Source organism: Pagrus major, chromosome 14, assembly GCF_040436345.1.
Source record: "Pagrus major chromosome 14, Pma_NU_1.0".
Classification (NCBI taxonomy): domain Eukaryota; kingdom Metazoa; phylum Chordata; class Actinopteri; order Spariformes; family Sparidae; genus Pagrus; species Pagrus major.
In genome coordinates this window covers 1,877,501-1,893,809 of record NC_133228.1, presented here as the reverse complement: position 1 = coordinate 1,893,809, position 16,309 = coordinate 1,877,501, and the positions used below count along the sequence as shown (strand labels likewise).

General features: G+C 40.6%; 1 protein-coding gene across 1 annotated transcript in view; it reads left to right on the top strand.

Annotated features, from left to right (window-relative positions):
- dera (deoxyribose-phosphate aldolase (putative)) overlaps positions 1 to 16,309 on the top strand; it is a 57,098-nt gene that overhangs the window by 35,613 nt on the left and 5,176 nt on the right. The gene's annotated exons all lie outside the window — the stretch shown is intronic.

Sequence of the window (16,309 nt, the reverse complement as noted above, 5' to 3'; positions counted from 1 at the left end):
ATTACTTTAAGACATGAAGGTCAGTCAATCCGGAAAATATCAAGAACTTTGAATGTATCCTCGAGTGCAGTCACGAAAACCATCAAGCTCTATGATGAAACTGGCTCTCATGAGTACCACCCCAGGAAAGGAAGACCTGCTGCAGAGGATAAGTACATTAGAGTTACCAGACTCAGAGACCACAAATTAACAGCACCTCAGATTAGAGCCCACATAAATGCTTCAGAGTTCAAGTAGCAGACACATCTCAACATGAACTGTTTAGAGGAGACTACGTGAATCAGGCCTTCATGGTCGAATTGCTACAAAGAAGCCACTACTGAGGAAGAACAACAAGAAGAAGAGAAGTGCTTGGGCCAAGAAACACAAGGAATGGACATTAGACCAGTGAAAATCCGTACTTTGGTCTGATGAGTCCAAATTTGAGATTTTTGGTTCCACCCACCATGTCTTTGTGAGATGCAGAAAAGGTGAGCGGATGGTTTCTACATGTGTGGTTCCCACCGTGAAGCATGTGATGGTGTGGGGGTGCTTTGATCCTGAGGCTGTTGGTGATTTATTCAAAATTGAGGGCACACTTAACCAGCATGGCTACCACAGCATTCTGCAGTGACATGCCATCCCATCTCGTTTGCGCTAGGTGGGACCATCATTTGTATCGTTATGCCTTTCAACAGGACAATGACCCCAAACACACCTCCAGGCTTTATAATGGCTATCTGACCGAGAAGGAGAGTGATGGAGTGTTGCATCAGATGACCTGGCCTCCACAATCACCCAACCTAAACCAAATTGAGATGGTTTGGGATGATGTGGAGCTCAGAGTGAACGCAAAGCAGCCAACAAGTTCTCAGCACCTCTGGGAACTCCTTTAAGACTGTTGGAAAACCATTCCAGGTGACTACCTCATTAATCTGATTGAGAGAATGCCATGTAAAGCTGTCATCAAAGCAAAAGGTGGCTTTTTTGAAGAATATAAAATATAAATCATATTCTGGTTTGTTTAACACTTTTGTTTACTACATAATTCCATATGTGTTCCTTCATAGTTTTGATGTCTTCAGTACTGATCTACAATGTAGAAAATAATAAAAAATGAATAAAAACTATTGAATGAGAAGGTGCATCCAAACTTTTGACTGGTAGTGTAGATTTGGCCTGACACTGTACATGGAGTTTGTCTTTTCTACTAGCCAAATTGTTTAATTTGTCAGTTCCAAACAGTAACAAGACTAAGGATTTTAAAAAGGCAGGAACTTGTATATCTACTCCATAATTGAAGTAATTAGATGTAGGGCTGGGTGATGAAACGATCTCGATCATTTTCATGATAAAATTTTCCACGATAACGATGATAAATTTATGACATTTATTTTCGATAGTTATTTTTGAGTCTGTTTTCCTTTACCTAGAAAACACTACATCAACAGCCAATCACACAGCAGAGAAACAAATGCATGTGGTTGATACATGTTTCCGGCCCCTCCCACTCACAACAACTTAGAATGACGGGGACCACCTGTGTGTCTAGCCAACACAAGACAATGAGCGGTCCGACTAGCGAAACCTAGGAAACTGCAAAAGATGAATAAATTGTACCAAAGAAAGGTCATACCACTTCGGTTATTTGGAAATAGTTCAGCTACTTGAAGTCTGACAAAGCAGAGACCACCATTAGGTGCAAAATGTGTCAGCGACCAGTCCTCAGCAGAACTGGAAACACCACCAACCTCTTCCATCATCTCAAAAGGTACCGTCCCAAACAGTACTCCGAAAGAATGAGTTTGCGCTATCATGCTAGCGTCAGCCTCCCCTCAAGTAGCCAACAGCCCAGCCCCACTGCTTCTACTAGTCAAACTTCAGTTCAGCAACCAACAGTTGCTGCTGCTTTTTCAGCCATTACCCCATATGAAAAGAAAACCAAAGCAATACAAAGACATAACCAGCGCAATTATGTACTGTATCGCTAAACATATGATGCCTATAAGCACGGTGTGGTCTGGTCGCACGTCCGAACCACATCAGGTCTTACAGAACAGGAGGCATTAAAGCTGAACTGAACAACTACCTGCAAGCTCAATAATGTGCAATAGTCAAAGAATACAGTAGCATAATCATCCTCAACATTTACCTTTTTATTTTATTTTCTTTAATCAATGTTCAGTTCAGTATACTACCTCTAAAATGTTTGAGACACGTTTGAAACAAGCAATTTGTTGTACACATTCATCATTTTATTTATTCAGTGTTTAACATAAAGCCATGTGGTTGGTTGGTTCTGTTAAATGTTTGTCACTTAATCATTCTGACAATAAATAATTGTATTTTATAAACCATAATTAACCTTCTGGTTTGTTTTGGGTTCTGTCCTAAGGAAAATACTATTAAAACTGTCAATTCAACGTTATTATTGTTAAATATACTGTATATCGTGATAATTATCGACATCGATCAATATAAAAAAACATATCGTGATAACAGTGTTGGCCATATTGACCAGCCCTAATTAGATGCACCAATTTCTGTGTGTGAAGACCAAAAATTTCTTCACACCTTTAAACAATTACATGCAGTTTCCTCTTCGAATTTATGAAACCCTTCTGTGGTATACCCACATTGTTCTGTAAATGTGTAAAAATATCTCTTACAAACTTCCATGGTTAGCCATAGGCTTTGGGTAGGAGAATAAGAGCGTTATTTTTTGTTTTTGTTTTTCATCATTACAACAAGTGGCAAACACAAGTTGACACATTTATCATGGCAGAAGGTGTATTAAAGCAGTGTTCGATTGCCAGAGACAGTGTGTCCTTTATCAGAGAGCATAGTCTGAAATATGTTGATACTTCAGACTATCAAACCTTTTGATGCAACCTAGTGTAGCGCTCTCACTCACATATGTGGTGAGAGCGCTACACTAGGTTGCATCAAAAGGTTTGATAGTCTGAAGAAGTGCGACCAGCTGCTTCACTGAACCTACTGTACGGTCATCATCTGGCTGTGTCCTAGCAGCCGAGGATCACAGAGTCTGCTTGCCATGCTTGGCGCTTTCCAGGAAGTTCGCCTCACCATCAGCCCATCACCACAGAAAGCACTCGTTAGAAGGGGCACCACCATCATTGATTAATTAATAAATTGAGTAATTTATTAGTAGGAAAATTCATCGCATAAATCGTCATAAAAGAAAACACTAATACAATGGCTTAATTCAAGCTATTTATCGAACTACTAAGGAACATGGATGATGAATAAGGACCACTAAACATACTGTATATACATATGTACATTTACACAACCAGAGTGGATAAGCCTTGAATGATTTGTAAATGCAGTTATTAAATTATTGCAGACAGAATGAATGAATGTTGTCAACAACGACTCAAAAACACAAAAAGGGGAACACAAGTTCAATAAAAACAAAAATCATTAAAGAATTTGCTCTGCATTAACTCTTAGACAGAACGCATGAAGATAGTTATTTCCTACCTTTCTGTGGTGATGGGCTGATGGTGAGGCGAACTTCCTGGAAAGCGCCAAGCATGGCAAGCAGACTCTGTGATCCTCGGCTGCTAGGACACAGCCAGATGATGACCGTACAGTAGGTTCAGTGAAGCAGCTGGTCGCACTTCTTCAGGATGATGTGTCCAGGCTCAGACAAGGCCAAGGCAGCAGAGTTGAAATGCATGAAGCCAAAAAGTCTTCAAAAGTCAAAAAGTACATAAAATGGGAGGATTTCAAAATTAATGATTGGATGACTTTGGAGCTTTCTGCAGCTCTCAGTAAAAGTGCAAAAACATAAAACCAGCACCCATAATGCCTGTTGGCCACATGGCCAAGCAGAGGGCCTTACCAAGGAGAGCCCAAAAAAGGTGATGAGCAAAAGCCAAGTGTCAGGACGAAAGCCGCAAGAGACAAGTGGCCGTATGTGAGGGAGGACGGCATGTGTTGTAAAGTTTTATAGTCATGGGGCATGTTATGGAAGAAAGAAGATCCTTGGCGCTTTTTTGCTGATAACTAATTCATTCCTTTGTGTGGAAAGAGAATTGGCCTCTACTTAAAGGGGAGCATTTTGATTTCAAAATAATATTTGAATTATATGTGCTTGCAAATTGGAAACTCACTCGTTCCGTTGTCAATATGTGCAACATATGAGAACCAATGGCCAAGAGCTTGTAAGATGAATTAATCAAATGACAGAGTAACAAGTAACATAACAAATAAACATGTTCTAATCTGTGTTTTGGATTATATAACAGTGAAGCACATCTAAAATAATAAAACATAATAGAACTCAAATCATAAGTAAATTATACGGGTTAACATCAGTTACACTCATGTGGTAATGGCATTTCCTTATATCAGTGTGTTAAAAGTTATATCCAAAGCTCACACTCAGCTCAGATAGCAGAGTGGAATCCTGTAAATTAACAGATTTTGAAGCAGAGTTAGTTTCATAATATCAAAATGATCACGTTCTGAAACAAACCATTTATATATTTACACATTCAATTATATAGATCTGACCATTTCAGTCACTTAGGGTGAATAGAAGTGGAAGAAAGAGATAGGAACCAGCTTGGTGAAGAATGCAGTATATTTTTGACTCTGGATAGGTTTAAGACACAAGGATGAGGATGCATAGTCTGTGGTGGTGGGACAAGGCATGTTTTCTTAGTTCGGTTTGTTGTCTTTTTTGACACTCTTCCTCCTGAAAGATCAGATGTCATTGAGTTTGCGTGTGTCTCTGTGCACTCCAACACAGGCACAAATAGTCTTTCGATTATACCATCAAAATTTTTATGAAATAATTTAGTTTCTTGTATTCTTGTGTTTGGTCTGCTTCACCAGACACATCAGTGATGTAACCTGGGATCATTGGGTGTTTTGCGTCTTTCAACATCAAACACCCTTGCCCAAGCGACACAGCAGGGAGTGATAGGGTGATCGCCCTCCTTGATCCACAGCCATCGTTATGCCTTTTCAGGGGCATTAGTGATTTCTTTGATGGCTCTCTTGCTATGCAGTCCCCTGATTCCCAGCAGCTTGAATGCCCTGAAGAGAGCGTCTGGCCTGCGAATCCCCTGCATCTGACAAGCTTTCCACCAGCTTGTGTGGGATTGACCCATATGCATTGGCATGGTCCAGTGCCTCTTTAATCAGCTGGGTGACTACTCCTGTGTGCTCATACCATCACCTTCAAGACCCCAATGTATGCATTCCTCAGGGGGAACCGTCATGCGTGGCCACTGGTAGAAAAGACCTCCTGTGGCGCTCTGTGGTGCTCCTCGGTGGTCTCAGTCTACGGCTGAAGGTGCTCGGATATGACTCCAGTGTGGCATGCAGCGGGTGAGAGGCATTGTCCATTAAACTGAGAAGTTTTCTCAGCATTCTCCTCTCACTAACACTTCCATCAAACACTTCAGTTCCATTCCCAATCAAACCATAGAAAGAGACCAAAAGACTGACCAGGGGATGGTAGGAGACCTGTTCTTTAAAGAACAGATTTAACTCATGCAGGTCTCCTTCCATCTCCTGCCGCATGCAGATCTCCTTCCATCAACTGCATAAGGCCAATGAGTTAAATCTGTTCAATTTAAATCATTGGCCTCATGCAGGTCTCCCTCCTGGCTGGGCACCTCTGTCCCACCAAGTCCTTGAACTGTGCGGTGCATCACTTTCTTCCCTGTCAAGCATTTCATTTTGGCCTGGTGGATCTTCAGGCCTTGCTGGTTTTTGCAGACTTTATCACATCTACAAACTGCACTTGAAGTTGATTTTACAAGATAATTGTTCTAAAACATTTTCTGATCATTACTTGCCTAACGTGGACACACCCTTATTTAACCTGGTTTTAGCAGAATTGTCAATCGTCACCGAATTTGTCTAAAATTGAATTAAGGATGTGTCCACATTGTCACATAATTAACTGCATTATAGAGTCGAATTGTATGTTGGCAAGAGTGATGATTGAAAAGCTGGAAAGTAGCACCAAATAATTTAATAATCTCCTGAAAATGTAATAACATTTTTCTTTTGACTTGATCAAAAATGTAATAAAACCCAATAATATAATATTTTAAAAAATAATATAATAAAGGGCCCTCACTGAGACTACAATATCATTTAAACCAATAATACAATACCTTAATACATTTTGGGGAATTTATATTTTTCTAAAACTTTTGATGGATAGTGTGATAGTATCTGGCTACTACTACTATTACTACTACTAACTGCGGTTCATTTAGTGCATAGTTCTACATTTTATGTTTTAAAATTGTTATATGCATTGGATTTGAAATGAAATAATGACAATTAGGTTAAAGTGTAGAGTGTATATCATCGTGGTCTTATTGAGTGGGTGATGGTCTACCTCTTTGGAGACCAGAAACTTTTTTCTCTTCACTCTAAACAACAAAAATCTGACTCATGAAAACGTCCACAATCCGACAACTATCAGTAACACTTTATTTGAATGCGAAACACTTTATGATTTGCATTTGCATTTATAACATTTAAATATGCACTACATGACACTTTTGGCCGGGCCAGTTAAAATCGAGCAATGCTGATTTGCTTTTCCATCACCAGTTTTACTGTGCCGAGTTGAGCTGAGATGCACCTGGGCCGAGCCGTGGTCACCCCGCCTCCAAGTGGGCCACAGTGACATCTCATGACTGCAACCCATAACAAGCACCCGTCTCCCTAAAAATCAATACTCAACTCCTGTCTGTCCAGGAAACATGAGAGGAAGATGTTTTTAAAAGTCTTTGTTTAGCTTCTAACCGAATCTCTTTAGTCTTATCTTGTTCTGTTTGTACTTTCAAACATCTGCTGTATTTTACTGTTTCTTCGTGTTCACTTTCAGCTGTTTCAGGAGTCATATTTAGCTACTGCTGGGGAAAACGCAACATTTCCTGTAATGCTGCTTCATAATACTAAAGCTTTTAAATGACTAAATAACAGGAGGCTTTTATTGTGAAGAATTTATAGTAAACGAAAACGTGTTTGTAACTGAATTGTCGAAGCCACTTTGTTAGCAGTGATTCTTCTAGTACTGCACGGATTGAGACAAGTGCATCATTGCTTTAAGACACACCTTCAAGCAGGTAGCACAGTTGTGGTGGAAATGAAAAATCCTGGCCACGCCGGGCTGCCGCACTGCTGCGCTGAGTCAAACAGAGTAGAGCCTGGCCGGCAAATGTAATGGAAAAACAGCTGAAATTGTGCCATAGTTCCCTCCCCCACAGGAAGCTACCCCTGTAGTGCAGGCTATCACATTGTTTGGTTGAGTTAATGTACTCCCCAAGCTACACTACTGAGTGTCTGCCAAAGCAACACCATAGCCAACCACACTGATTGTTGTTTAGACAACTTGCTTAACAATGAAGAACCCCTGTGTAGAGAGATGTATTTCTTCCCTGGCACAGAGTGCGAAACCTGGCTGCCCTGAAGTAATTAGCAGGTTAAATCTCCCTTAAATAGGGTCCCTGTTTTAGGACAGGTACAATGCTCAGACCGCATCCACATGCCAGTTGTTAAGATGTTTGCTTCTGATCTTCCACAGGCAAACCAGCCTTGCTGTTCAGAGCAAAACAATCCTGGAAACGGGGGTAGAACTCCTTAGAGCACAGAATTCTAGTCTCCTCCATGAAGTACAGATGACTAATAGGAAAGCCATGTGCTATTTTGAAGACCTGCACTCAGCAGAGTTAGATCTACTTACTTAATCCAATTCACACTCCTCCCTTGATGGAAGGTTAACTCCCTCTCCACTCAGATGATGTGAACAATTCCCACCTGACCCTAAGTCCTTGGGAATGAAGTCAGTCCTTGAACTTCCACTTAGACAGAGATGACAGGTTACATGGCTTCCCATCTTTCTGAAACAGACAGTGAAGGCACTGGTAGTTTATGCTCCAGAAGATATTCTGCCCACTGTTCCCAGTCTCTGATGCATGACACCTTCATCCGTGCCCATCCCTCTGAAAGGTGGACCAGAACACTCCAGGAGTGCTCCTCCTCCTCGTTGCACCTCCATGAGTGATAACAGCTGTTCTGTCCCTGCCTCTCAGCCAGAAAGAACTGCAGCACGTGATGTCAATCTCCATAGATACGCTAGGTTAGAGTGCCCCCACCTTGAAGAGCTTGAGTTTATAGCTAAGGACATTAAACATTTTCAGCCAGACAACTGTGATCACTGTGTCGAGGATTACTTGAGTGAACTTGACCATAGTCTAATTTACTTGCCCCATGCATCCCAGAGGGAGGCAGTAAAACTTGTGTGGAAGACCAGATCTAAAGCTGAACACAACTTTATAGAATTACAACCTCCCAGCGTCAGAAATGACTGTAGAGAGCTCTGTCATGCATTGAAAGAAGAATTCTCTTCTACTACTGAGGCCACAGCAATAGTTGCTGTCCTTCAAGTAAAAAACATTCTCGGCTTGAGCATCCTAGAGATAATTACATGCGTTTTGGGGCATGTGTACTCAAAGGGCAAGAATGCACCAGGCTTAGAAGAGAACCCTACCTTCAAGTCCTTGTTTGTAAATAACCTTCATCTATATGTATGCACTCATGTTGTAATTAGGACGCATCAAGAAAACCTCTCACTGAACGAGATAAGGAAGATGACACAGGTGGTTTGGGGAAGTATTGTCACTTCCAACTCCATTGGTAAGACACCTGAGCTTGCCTGCTCAAACACAGAAGCGTCACACAGTGGTGCTCAAAACATCACCCTCACAACAGACCAAAGGGGGTGACAAAAGGATGCACAGGGACACTGAGCATAACCACCATGTCCACCAGAATTATGACCAGCTGGCTTACTGTTCAGATGATGACCACAGCTACTCTGACCACAGTTAAGTACACAGTCATAATTCCTTAGTGACAGCGCCTCAGAATGCCTTTCTGAATTCAGCTACTCAGCGTTGCAGCCCTGAGCCACAGTTTAAGTAAAACTTAAACTACAAGAGCCCCAGAGTTTGCTTCTTGTAACTAACAACTGGATGGATCACTGTACTGATAGTAAGAAGTTACTTACTTTTCTTACAGTTACTACAGGCAACCTTGGATTCGTAAGCAACAGCAGCAAACTCAACTGTTCTGAATTTAGTAATAGCCAGACACCACGCTTTTAATTGAGAGATTGAATTCTGATTGGATACCGACACCACTGTCCAACTTTGTAAAAACACTTGGAACAACTCCTTCATTGTATTCCTTTTTTTTAGTGGATTACCTGTTGTAAACATTAGCTTAGGACACTGACCTCACAGAACAAGACATACACATGTCCCCCAACATTGCGTTACAACATTACCACATTGTTAAAAGGAACCATGATACAGTCATTTGGACTTTAACATTTATTACACCCCATCACAGCAAAACCTGCCCGAAGGACCAAATTGTAAAATCTACCAAGCATTGTTATACAATAACATACATACAATGAGTGAATGCACACTCTTGGACATTACAGAAATGACTATATCATTGTAGGTGCCAGTCTTTGCATCTCAACTGGACAAACTGACATCACTGACTTTTCTGCTCTCACTAACCCAGAGATTAACTGAGAAACACAGGTATTTAGTGAATTCAATGTCATAATTATAGTGTTTATCTGGATTTTCTTTTTCTTTGAGTAACTTCTATTCTTGATGTTATGTTCATGATTCTTGCTTAGCCAAGATAGAGAGTTAGCCTGTGCCCAGGTGCTACCAATATGAATAAACTGTCAGATAAGGTCCTTCAAACTATGGATTATGCATGTGCATTTGTGCTCTCAGGATCACACATCAAGTGACATCCTGAGACCAAAGGCCGGAAGTTGGGATCTACAGAAGAAGTCGTTCATTGTGGATTTCAAAATGGACACTGAACTGAATTCAGTTCCCCAGAATTCTTCACACCTAGTTGCAAAGACTGGCCAGAGACCCAATTTTGAGCAACTATTGGTCAAGGTGACAGAACCCCCACTGACCAGGTAGTCAAAACTCTAGCTCCTTCCTTTGTTCTCTCTCTTCTCCAGCTATACTGGGCTGTCCCCCAGTTCTCTTCTCCACCTCTTCTCCCCTGGGTGTCCCTGCCCCCACCTCTTCTCCTGGATCCTCCTGGGCTCAATAGCTGCCTAGAGCTGCCCAGCTGCTATTCTAGCAGGCCCAGAGAACCCAGCTCAGTTTGCACCAGCAGCTGTCACACAAAGCCTGCCAGCTAACTCCACAATCGGAGGAACAAGCAAGTTAGTAAAGAGCTGCTAACTTGGCAAGGAACAAAAGGAGCGACCAGTTTCCTCCATCCATCTTCCTTCATCAGACATTGCACAGCAAGGGCAGCACTGTTCAACATTGGTATAACAACGTGCTAGGCTCATCAGCTAAAGAACCACCAGCACCTTTTCTTCACAGACTGGTAACGTTGAACTGGGCCTAGATAGCACAAAGCATAGCATAGCATGGCTAAGCACATGACTGATTAATTTTGGCTGATGTAATGCACATGTGCTGAATCTATGTGTTTTGTTCCATGTTCGAGTGTTATTGTGATCTCTGTGTAGTCAGGTCATTGGTAGTTTGCTTTGCTGCTCGGCTAAGTTGTTGTTAGTTCAAATATGTTTCATGCAGGCTTTGCATGCAACTAGTCATCTTCTCTAACCTGGCGCCATGTCACACACACACACACACACACACACACACACACACACACACACACACACACACACACACACACACACACACACTACTTCAGCCTGGACCATATCACACCTACATATGATATCAGTGAATTAAGATCTCTGCATCAGTCATGGACCAGAAAAACATAAAATTTTAGTTATGTTGCGTAGGCTTTAAAATTTGATTATAAGATTTCTCTGGTTAAGTGACTTACCAAAACCCTATGAAGAAGCTAATGTATCAATCATGCGTATGACCAGAGTTCCTTTTGGAGCGGCCCCCAGACCCTTTCTTTTGGCAGCAATTATGCTGTGTTAAAAGTACTTGGACTGACATGGAGAACTGAACAGGAAGACTTCATATTTGATGTGAGAAGGAAACCAAAAGGAACACAAGTTGTTACAAGCTGCTGCGCGCATCTGCGATCCAGTTGGATTCCTTTCTCCCTTTTACAATCAGAGTGAAATGCCTTTTTCAACAAATGTGGGAACATGGACTTGAATGGGACAATGAGTTACCTGAGGATCTGCTAAATCTTTGAACTGCTAGCTGCTCTCATGCATCTTGACATGGATAAGAGCCAAGTGAAACTGTGAACTGACTGTGATAACTTTGCACTGGATAAAGAGTTCAGCCGAACAGTGGAAACCCTTTGTGGAAAACCAAGTCAGAGAGATCCAGAGTCTAACAGAACCTGCACAGTGGAATCAGTGTAGCAGAAAGGAAAATCCTGCAGATGTTGCTACAAGAGGCACGAGACAATTGTCTGTGGTGGACAGCTCAAATGTGGCTCAAACACAGCAAAGTTAACTACTGTATAAATGACTTTAAATGATGCTGTAAAGGAAAATCTGTCTTTTGTGGAAATTACCAATTTGACAAGTTCTGAAACTCCAAAGAAAAGAGAAATACTGCAGTTGGAAAAACCACAGTGACCTCAACTGAGTGTTGCATGTAACTGCCTGGGTCCGACGATTCATTAACAATGCCAGAGCAAAACAAAAATTCACCGGAGCTTTGGCAGCTGAGGAAATCACCAAAGAAGGGCTTTATTGGATCCAAGTGATACACAAACAAACTCAAAGTGTCATGAAGAAATCACTTGCAAAGAGGTCAAGAAATAAACCATCAGTCCAAAATTAAGCCTCAAAGCCCTTTTTTGGATGAAAAATGCTTACTAAGCGTGAGAAAATGACTGGCTAAAGTTTGAACAAAAGCATCCCTGCATTCTTCCTGCAAATGCAACCTTTTCTGAGTTGATAGTCAAAAAATGTCATCAGCAAATGTTGCATTCTGGTCTGCGAGACACTCTTAATCAAGTGAGAGAAAGATTCTGGATATTAAAAGGAAGACAACTGACGAAAAGACTTGTACATGCTTGTCTGATCTATCGTAAATCCAAAGTTAGAGCGGTTGAGTAGATTTCAGGATCATGTGAGTGGATTTTGCTGGCCCTTTGTATTGTAAATCTCAAGACAGTTTTACATTGCTCTTTTCACCAGTGCAGTCACGAGAGCGATTAATCTAGAATTAGTGACTGGTATGACTACTGAAAAGTTCCTGCAGGTGTTCAGACGCTTTGTGTCATGCAGAGGACTGTGAAACACCATATATTCGGACAATGCAAAAATGTTCAAACGAGCTCACGTGTAGTTGAAAGCATTGTGGGATTCCCTGTCTTCTAAAGAATTATAGGAATTCTTTGCCAAAAAATTAATAATCTGGAAGTTCATAGCGGAAAAGGCTGCTTGGTGGGGCAGTATGTGGGAGAGAATGGTGAGGTCGGTCAAGACCTGCCTGTGCAAAGTGATTGGAAAAGCTTCTCTGAGGTACGAAGAAATTTAAACGGTTCTGACAGAAGTGGAAGCAGTTGTTAATTTTCGTCCCATTACTTTCACCTATGCCAGCAGTGAGGAACCTGTCCCACTGACTCCATCACATTTTCATGTCCATCTTCCCTAACACAGATCAAGGTCAGTTGAATAAATTGTGGAAATAGAGATAGCTCTTAATGAACACATTTTGGACTCAATGGTAAAAGGAACATCCCATGGAATTATGATCTGCACACTCTCCCGTAAAAAAGTGTACAGATCTATAGACTGGAGATGTAGTATTAGTAAGCGAGGATAAACTGCCCAAACATCTTGAACATCAAAATGGGAAGAGTTACAGATGTTGTGTGTGGGCAGAGATGGAAAGGTACGCTCTTGTCTTGTTATGCAACCTTCCAGGATTACTTTGAGAAGACCAGTACAACTGCTTTATCCTCTTGAGCAGCGTTTGTGATGAGCTGATCAGAGTCTCATCGGCCGGAAGTATGTTGAAAATGAAGTATGTTATGAGTGCACTTCTTCAGTGACATCATGTCACTTGCACATCAGTTATCAATGATTGCAAAAGAGTATTCCAGTTTCTATCTTCCTTGAAACCAAAGATCTTGTGCAAAACAGCATCCTGAACAATTTACACTGTAGAAGGCACACTTCAGAATGGGTCGAAATCAAAATGAATGCTGGGACACAGGATGGGGGCTTGACTGATTTTCAGGGTTCCTTTCCCTCCACCCGTCTCTGCCTCTCTCTGTCTTTCTCTCTCACTCCTTCTTAACCAAAGGCTACCCATCTTGAGTCTGAGTCTACTCAGAGGCGTCTACCTGTTAAGAGGCAGTTTTTTCAACTTCTTGCTCATGGGGAAATGTTGGGTGTCTGTAGATTATGTATGGTCTATGGTAGACCTAGCTCTAATCAAAAAGTGTCATGAGATAACTTTTGTTGTAAATTGCCGCTATGTAAATAAAAATGACTTGACATAATACATTATTGAGTGTTGCAAATAGGCTTGACCATACTGCTACAGTAAAACGCACCGAGTCCAGCTGCTTGCATGGTGTAAAGCATCTATGGAGATGTATCATGTGTTGTAGAAAGTCTTGTTCTGCTAGTGCATCATTTAGAAATTAGCTTTTACATTTTTTAAAAAACATTCCCTGATTCGACGATCAAGTTCACTGCCAAAAACACTTTATTTATAGATTCTTGTTTATCATACAAGACATTACCAGAACAAACAGCTCACATAAAAAAAACACAGAAACACACACATGCAAAACAAAACAAAACAAAAAATAAAATCCACATGCATCACAGTGCATTCAAACACAGATAGGACAGACCACCTGAAGATAGAAATGTTGTGAGGAAGTATGTGATTATAGTTCCAAGCTAGGTTGTTCAGGTGTTTACATAGTTAATTAATGGGTACCAGGTTATGTTAAATCTCTTAATGGAGCCATTGAGGGTGCATCTGATTTTCTCCAGCTTGATGTTCTGCATCACATTCTTGATCCATTGGTTGGGTGATGGAGGGTTTACATCCTTCGGTTAAAACAAGATTGTATGCCTAGTTAATAGAAAGTAAGAAACGATAACCTTCTGTAAGCGAACAGAGAGATTGGAGACACATGTTACTAAAAATACACCAAAAACACCAATAGTAAGAGAACGCATAATATTACAGCCATATGCAATACCACAGCACTAATAGACTGTTTCAGGGGTTTGTTTACACCTGTGACACATAGTGCTTAAGTTTGGGAATATTCTCGGAAGTTAAGTTTTCGAGAAGTATAGCCTATGTAGCAGTTTGAACTGTATTAAAGCATGTCTTGAACATATAGATGAGGAATGAACCCTGGAGAGAGCCATGTCTCATTCCTCATCTGACAGTGGGACCCCTAGGTCATTTCCCCATTGTTCTCAAATATGAGATATAGAGGGAATATATCTGTCCATGATTTGAGTATAAATCATTGAGACCCTATCTTTATTTAGCGTATTGACCCCTAACAAAAATAATTAGAAAATAATTAATATTATTAACTAGTGATGGTAAAGATGCACAGAGCATAGCAGGGAACCAGTGTGGATTGATTGCAGTCTTTTCAATCTGCAGCCATGTGGGGGGCGTGCTATTACAGTCCTTTAGCCAGAGGGGAATAACATTAAAATTTGCAGCCCAGTAATATGAGTGCAAGTCTGGAAGGGAGAGCCCACCTAGGTCTTTTGGCCTTTCCATGAATTTATTCCCTATGCAGGCTGATTTACCATTGCAAATAATGAAAGAGACCATCTGGTGAAATGCCTTAAAAAATGACTGCGGTATGAAAGTAGGTATTGCTTGGAACAACATAGGAATTTGGGTACAATACTCATTTTTACATTGTTTGTTCTTCCAATAAAAGATAACTGTAAAATGGACCATCGTTTGATGGGATATTCTCCAGAATTCTTGCTAATAGGGAAAGAATCGCTTTTATTAAAATTAAGTTTATACCTTGATATTTTTCAAAATTTTTCCAAAACTCTTAGAACTTCAGGTATAGTTATAACAGGGTTTGTAACATACAATAATAAATCATCCATATAAAGTTTGATGGTATGAGTTAGTCCAGTTATTTATTTAGTTAGTTAGTTAGTTAGTTAGTATTTTTTAGTTTAAACAAGCTTAATTAATTGAATAAAATTAGGACCAAATCCAAACCTATTAAGTGTATGGAAGAGATAGTCCCACTCAACTCTGTTGAATGCCTTTTCGGCATCAAGCGATATCACTGGTTCTGGGGACATGGTGTCAGATTTGGTATAGATAACGTTAAACAGCCATCTCAGATTGAAATAGGACTGTCTGTTGTGAACAACCCTAGTCTGGTCATATGAGATTATATGAGGTAGAAGCGTCAAATGTCAAGATGGAGTGCAATGACTTTCGAAAACACTTTATCATCACAATTTCTTAAACTGATTGGTCTATAGGATGAGCAGTATAATAGATGCCTGGCAGAGTGTGGGTGGGATAATGCTATTTTCTAGTGCTTCTGTATAAACTGAAAGGAACGGAGGAGCCAGTTTATGTCTTAATTTTTTTATAAAACTCCATGGGAACCCGTCTGGGGCTTTCCCACTCTGAAGAGAGTGTAGTAGTATTCAAATTAGAGAAAAACTTCTTGTGTTGAATCTGAAGAATATAGTTGGAGTAGATCTCTTTAAATTGATTATTAATGGCATGCTGGTCTTCTGTTTAGGAGCCAGCAGCTAATCTAATCTGTGAGATAATGTGAGATGCCGCTTTTTGACAAAGGTGATTTGCTAACAATTTGGAAGGTTAATTTCCCTCTTCATAAAACCTACTTTGGGACGTAAAGATTAACCTCTCTGCTTGGGTGGTGGTTAGGAGATCAACTTCAGTTTGTAAAGCTACTCTCTTTTTGATCAAATCAGGGGTCAGAGAGGCAGATACAAGTCTATCAAATGCCTTAATTTTTGATAGCTCATCAATACTTCCATAAGTATTTTTTCTAATATAAGCATTGAGAGCAATAATCTGTCCTCTAAGATACGCTTTAAGTGTTTCCCAAAAAGTTGAAGCTGAGATGCCATCCGTCACATTTTTATCTAGAAAGATGTCACTGTATTCTGAAATAAACTGCAAAAAGTTAGTCAGCAAGCAGGAGTGGATCAAGCCGCCACGTACGCTATGTTCTCTGGGTCGGCAGTGTTAAATTTATACCTGCATAGGCATGGTCAGAGATCACAATTGAATTATATTTACGCTCTGGTGATTGC